Source organism: Telmatherina bonti, assembly GCF_933228915.1.
Source record: "Telmatherina bonti genome assembly, chromosome: 18".
Classification (NCBI taxonomy): Eukaryota; Metazoa; Chordata; class Actinopteri; order Atheriniformes; family Telmatherinidae; genus Telmatherina; species Telmatherina bonti.
The window spans coordinates 36,427,290-36,434,592 of record NC_136616.1 but is presented as its reverse complement, the minus strand read 5'-3'; positions in this window follow the sequence as shown (position 1 = coordinate 36,434,592).

Genomic DNA, 7,303 nt, shown 5'->3' with positions numbered 1-7,303 from the left:
TTGCCATGGTAACGGCTGCACAATGAAGTTTTTTGCTTGTCTCGGGTTGATACACATGTGTGCCGAATTTCGTAGCCCTAGCTCAAAGTAGACGATCGGGCCCCTAGGGGCCCCCCCCAAAATTTGTCCCCCCCACAATACATATTACAATGCGTTAAAGACCCTCGAAATATGAATTATTGGAATTTTGGTTCCGATCGGATGCATTTCTGCAGAGATATAAGCAAACCGTGTTTCATGGCGAGAACGCTTTTTTCCATGGGTTGCCACGGTAACACGCTTTCTCCTATTAAAAAGATTTGAATAACTTTTGGTCCCCATCTTGTCACGAAGCTCCATGGCGAATGTGGAGCCAATAGCATGAATCCCCTCAGACTAGTTCGTTCAAATACGATGCGCTTAAAGTGATAAAAAGGGCATAAACGCCAAGATGGCGGACACCCCGTTGCCATGGTAACAGGTTCTCAATAGAGTTTTTTGCTCGTCTTGGTTACTTATACATGTGTACCGAATTTCGTAGCCATAGGTCAAAGTAGACTATCGGGCCCCTCGGGGCCCCCCCCAAAATGCGCCCCCCCCACAATACATATTACAATGCGTGAAGGACCTACCAAACATGAATTATCAGAATTTTGATTCCGATCGGATGCATTTCTGCGAAGATATGAGTGAACCGTGTTTCATGGCGAGAACGCTTTTTTCCATGGGTTGCCACGGTAACACGCTTTCGCCTATCAAAAAGATTTGAATAACTTTTTGTCCCCATCTTGTCACGAAGCTCCATGGCGAATGTGGAGCCAATAGCATGAATCCCCTCAGACTAGTTCGTTCAAATACGATGCGCCCAAATTGACAAAAACGGGCAAAAAAATGGCCGCAAACGCCAAGATGGCGGAAAGCCCGTTGCCATGACAACAGGCGTTTCAATGAGTTTTTTACTTGTCTTGATGTGATAGACATGTGTACCGAATTTCGTCGTCCTACGTCAAACTAAAATTTTTTTTCCCCATTCTAGATGCCATTTTTGGCGTTTCTAGGGGGCGCTGTCTAGGCATTTTTGCATTGGCGTGCATACAAACGCCAAATTATCGAAATTTTCACCAGACGTGAGGTGTGTGCCAAGTTTCGCAACTTTTCACGGGGTCTAAGGGGGTCAAAATTGAGTGAGTTGTGCTTAGAACGAGAACGAGAATAATAATAATTAAAGCCGCAAGCGGCATCCATCGGGTCCTCGCCTCATGCCGAACCCTCCACCCGAACTCGCCACAAAGCTTCCGGGTGGATGTGAAGTAAAAGGCACGAATCCAAAGCTAGTTTGTTCAAAAACAATGTACATACAGTGCTAAATGGGCGTAAACACCAAGATGGCGGACACCCCGTTGCCATGGTAACAGGTGGTCAATGCACTTTTTCACTCGCCTTGGGTTGTTACACATGTGTGCCGGATTTCGTAGCCATAGGTGAAAGTAGACAATCGGGCTCCTGAGGGCCCCCCCCAGAAAGTGCCCCCCCCCCACAATACATTCTATAATGTGTTAAGGACCTACCAAATATGAATAGTTAAAGTTTTGGTGCACATCGCATGAATTTGTGCAAAGATATAAGCAAACCGTGTTTCATGGCGAGAAGGTTTTTTTCCAAGATGGCGGACACTCCATTGCCATGGTAACAGGTGCTTAATTGAGTTTTTTGCTTGTCTAGGGTTGATACACATGTGTGCCGGATTTCGTAGCCCTAGCTCAAAGTAGACGATCGGGCCCCTAGGGGCCCCCCCAAAATGTGCCCCCCCCCCCCTACAATACATATTACAATGCGTTAAGGACCTACCAAATATGAAGTATTGGAATTTTGGTTCCGATCGGATGTATTTCTGCGAAGATATGAGTGAACCGTGTTTCATGGCGAGGAGTATTTTTTTCAAGATGGCGGACACCCCGTTGCCATGGTAACAGGTTCTCAATAGAGTTTTTTGCTCGTCTTGGTTACTTATACATGTGTACCGAATTTCGTAGCCCTAGGTCAAAGTAGACGATCGGGCCCCTAGGGGCCGCCCCCAAAATGTGCCCCCTCCACAATACATATTACAATGCGTTAAGGACCTACCAAATATGAATGATTGGAATTTTGGTTCCGATCGGATGCATTTCTGCAGAGATATAAGCAAACCGTGTTTCATGGCGAGAACGCTTTTTTCCATGGGTTGCCACGGTAACAAGCTTTCTCCTATCAGAAAGATTTGAATAACTTTTGGTCCCCATCTTGTCACGAAGCTCCATGGCGAATGTGGAGCCAATAGCATGAATCGCCTCAGACTAGTTCGTTCAAATACGATGCGCTTAAAGTGATAAAAAGGGCATAAACGCCAAGATGGCGGACACCCCGTTGCCATGGTAACAGGTTCTCAATAGAGTTTTTTTGCTCGTCTTGGTTACTTATACATGTGTACCGAATTTCGTAGCCATAGGTCAAAGTAGACAATCGGGCCCCTAGGGGCCCCCCCGAAAATGTGCCCCCCCCCACAATACATATTACAATGCGTTAAGGACCTACCAAATATGAATTATCTGAATTTTGGTTCCGATCGGATGTATTTCTGCGAAGATATGAGTGAACCGTGTTTCATGGCGAGAACGCTTTTTTCCATGGGTTGCCACGGTAACACGCTTTCTCCTATCAGAAAGATTTGAATAGCTTTTGGTCCCCATCTTGTCACGAAGCTCCATCGCGAATGTGGAGCCAATAGCCTGAATCCCCTCAGACTAGTTCGTTCAAATGCGATGCGCTTAAAGTGATAAAAAGGGCATAAACGCCAAGATGGCCGACACCCCGTTGCCATGGTAACAGGTTCTCAATAGAGTTTTTTGCTCGTCTTGGTTACTTATACATGTGTACCGAATTTCATAGCCATAGGTCAAAGTAGACTATCGGGCCCCTAGGGGCCCCCCCCCAAAATGCGCCCCACCCACAATACATATTACAATGCGTGAAGGACCTACCAAACATGAATTATTTTAATTTTGGTTCCGATCGGATGTATTTCTGCGAAGATATGAGTGAACCGTGTTTCATGGCGAGAACGCTTTTTTCCATGGGTTGCCACGGTAACACGCTTTCTCCTATCAAAAAGATTTGAATAACTTTTGGTACCCATCTTGTCACGAAGCTCCATGGCGAATGTGGAGCCAATAGCATGAATCGCCTCAGACTAGTTCGTTCAAATGCGATGCGCCCAAATTGACAAAAACGGGCCAAAAAATGGCCGCAAACGCCAAGATGGCGGAAAGCCCGTTGCCATGACAACAGGCGTTTCAATGACTTTTTTACTTGTCTTGATGTGATAGACATGTGTACCGAATTTTGTCGTCCTACGTCAAACTAAATTTTTTTGACCCCATTCTAGAGGCCATTTTTGGCGTTTCTAGGGGGCGCCGTCGAGGCATTTTTGCATTGGCGTGCACGCGGACCCCAGAATATCGCTATTTTCGCCGGGACTGAGGTGTGTGCCAAGTTTCGCAACTTTTCACGGGGCCTAAGGGGGTGAAAAATAGCCGAGTTGTGCTCAGAACGAGGAGAATAATAATAAACATTACAATAACAATAGGGCCCTGCCATACTTCGTATGGCTCGGACCCTAATAAACATTACAATAACAATAGGGCCTTGCCATACTTTGTATGGCTCGGACCCTAATAATAAAAGAAGAAGAAGAAGAAGTAACAGCTGCTTCTGCTCACAAACGCAACATTTCACCACAGCAGCAGCCTGAAACTGCAACGACCTTTAGCTTGATTATTGTTGTTATTATTTACTCACCTTGTTCCTGGGGGGTGATCTGGGTAAAAACGGCCCAGAGACAACCTGTGATGAGGACGAACCCCGCGAACTTCATCTGGACCGGGACAGGAGCCACCTGGCACGCGCAGGGTCCGGCTGATGCACTCAGAGGAGATCTTGGGAGTTTTGGGTCGGAAAGTTGAGCTGCGTTCAAAGTCAACTGAAAAGTAGGATTTTTCGGAACTTTATTAGTCTCTAATGATAAATCAGGAAAACAAAACAATCCTCTTGAAGCAGCTTCCGTATTCTTCAGAGCCTGCAGGGTTTTACCCCTCTGTACACGGTACGAGCTTTTTGGTTGTTGACTTCTGTGTTTCTGTTCAGTACGTAGAAGAATTTCCGAGGCTCTTTGAATGTAATATCAGAGTGACATGACATTTCCTTTCTGAAATTTCACATTTATCTTTAATGTTTGATCAAACTGCGCAGATGAGGGAACTTTAATGCTCTCATTTAGAAAATGAAACAGTAAACAAAAGTATTTTTACATATGTGTTTAAATGTCTTTGTTTGAAATACGAGTACATTATGACGTTATTAACATTATTAATTTCGTTTTAGAAATGATATGATAAATAACCTGACATTTAAAAAATCTTTACAGTAACTTTTCCAGATCGAGACCTGTTTTTTAAAATGTACATACATGTATATTTCCACATGCGTTGTCATCCTGCACCTGAGCCAACTCATTGCTTAATAAAAAAACTGAATCTATAAAGTCATCAGATGTCATCAGAAAGAAAGAACAAGTTGGCTTATAAATGATGGATTTTTAAATAAAAGCATCCATCCATGAATCAAATCAAAGAAACTTTATTCATCCCCGAGGGGAAATTCAAGGTTCAAGCCAGCTTGTCCAAGGTTGGACATACAGACATGTAACATTTATGACAAGTTTACAGAACCAAACTAAAATAAATATAAACTGATAAACTATAAACTGAAATCACTTTTATTTTTCTGCAGAAAAAGAAACACTAAATAACTTCTTTGTCATTTCCACATTTAACAAACGTAACTAATGGAAACATTATTGTTGTTATGGTGAATAAATAAGTCCTGATTAATGTGTAATAAATGATCCCAGAGTTCATGTTTCTGTTAGATCAAAGTTAAAACGCAGATTCCACTCTGTTGAAGTCATTTCCAGTCTTTTTCCTCGCCTTTGTGTTTCTGCGTGTCCTAGCATGTAAACATGCTGAAAATGAGCTTCCGTAGATAAAAACATCTGCAGATGTTATCTGCGGGAAGTTTTATGGAGCTGCAGTGAAACAGGCCTTAGTGGCGAGATGGCGAGGCCTTTTCTATTTGTGCCGATGTCATCAGCTTCAAACTGACCAATCATCAGTGGTGATGGAGGAAATGTGAAGCAGAATGACTGACGTCGAACCAAAGCCATGTAATCAGGCGGGAAACTGATGGGAAGCTGCTCCCAGAGCATCATGGGAATCCTTAAAAGCAGTGCAGAGGAGTTCTGGAGGCAGAATTTCTGATGATGTTTTGACACATGAAGCGAAGGTTTGGCCGTCTTGTGGGTCATCACGTGATGAAAGTTATATTTCTGGAATCTGTGATTTGTCCATGCACATCCCGTCAGCTGGACGGGATTCCAAAACAAATCTTGTTTTTCTTTTAAAGCTAAAAAACAGCTAGTCGCTGCTGCATTTCTATCTGTTTTTGTTGGGCCTGGAGGGATGTGATTTTCCTCAGGTGTTTCCTGACTGATTGGCTGCAGCTGTTCCTCGTTCCAGCCTGGAGGATAAGACTGAGGACTGCTCTCCAGCCATTGCCAGTTCGTCTGCTTGCCAGCAGTATCGAATGGCCAACCAGTTTCTTGTATTTGTGAACCAAATAAGAGAATCTAAAGAAACCCCTGTTTTGTTTTCCAGTGCCAGCCAGCTCAGTCTGCCTCCTGCCTTCCATTTTCTGCCAGTCCATCTCTGCTCAACCGGTGACAAAAATAAAGGAACCGAGTTGAGAAGCATTTGTTTGCTGGACTTCTTGGAGGCTCTTTCCTTCACTGTTCCTTAACAGTTTTAGATTATGGTGATGTGGTGTATGGGACGGCTTCAGCTCGATGGCCACATAAAATCGACACTGTTTCCATGCATCTCTGAGGTTTATTACAAACTGTAAAAGCATGACCCATCATTGTGAACTGTATTCTAGAGTAGGACAGCCTTCGTTGTCCATCAGGAGAACGGGGCATTGGTATATATTTATTTATAAGGCCATGCTTGGGCTGCTGCCAGCCTATATCTGTGATTTAATCACACAGCGACGTGTTGATTCTTATTTTTTGCGATTGAATGATCATTTGATGCTTTCTGTTCCATTGGCCGGCACAGAATTGGGGAAAAAGGACCTTTGTCTACTCCGTTCCGTCTACGTGGAACTCTTTGCAGAGAGACTGGAAGTTGTCGCAACTTATTTCTTTGAACAGTTTTAAGTCCAGAGTGAGAGATTTTTGAGATGTCCACCTCTAGTTGTAATTGCTTTTAATTATTTGTCTGTTACAGTGGTAACATGTAGATTGCCTGTAACTCTTGCTGCCTCTTGCTAGCTGGAGAAAGAGGTTCTTCACCTCAGTGGGACTTTCCTGGTGAAATAAAGGTTTAAATAATGTTTTTTTTTATAATAATGGTATTTAAATATGTTGGTCTTGGTCATAGTCATGGTCATGGTCGTGGTCTTGGTCATAGTCATGGTTGTGGTGGTGGTCGTGGTCTTGGCATGATGTAGGAAGGTTTGTTCCCATCGCCTACCTGCCAAGTTCTGGATTTTACAACGGGGAATTCTCTGGAAACCACCAAGAGTGTTGCGATGGAGTTTCTGGGTGATGGAAGTTATAATCTGGGAGATTTACAGGAAAACAACAATGCGGGCCAAAACGGGCTATTTGACAGGTATGTTGGTTCCCCAATGCCCCAGTGTGTGAGTAATATCTCTAACTGAGGTTAACTGGAGTCCTGACGTCTAAGTGACTTGTAACCTTCCAGACTGATAGATTTCTGTCACTTTGTTTCTCACTTGGTCTTGAATGTCTCTGGATGGCAGTGTGGTCTGTTTTCTCCACATCTAATAGTTAGCTTCACTTCCAAGGACAGCTTCTAGTTAAGTGATTTTTAATTGATCAGGTCTGGCAGCGATCTGGTCTGGCAGTGATCTAGTCTGGCTCTGGTCAGGTCTAACTCATGTGGATGGGGGATATTATGGGGTAATGTAGGTTTGAAAAGCTTATTTCTCTTAATAAATAAAATCACCATATAAAACCACATCTTGTATTTATCAGGTTATGTTTGTCTCATAATAAAATTTGTGTGAAAAATGTGCGGAATAGTAAGAAACCAGAAATACCTTTCTCTGCTCTGTATCTGTATTTCATCTGCAAAGCAATGTTATGTTTTTATCTTAAAGGCAGCATGTGCGAGGGAGATAGTAGTGGACCTAGAACGGTCCCCTGGTG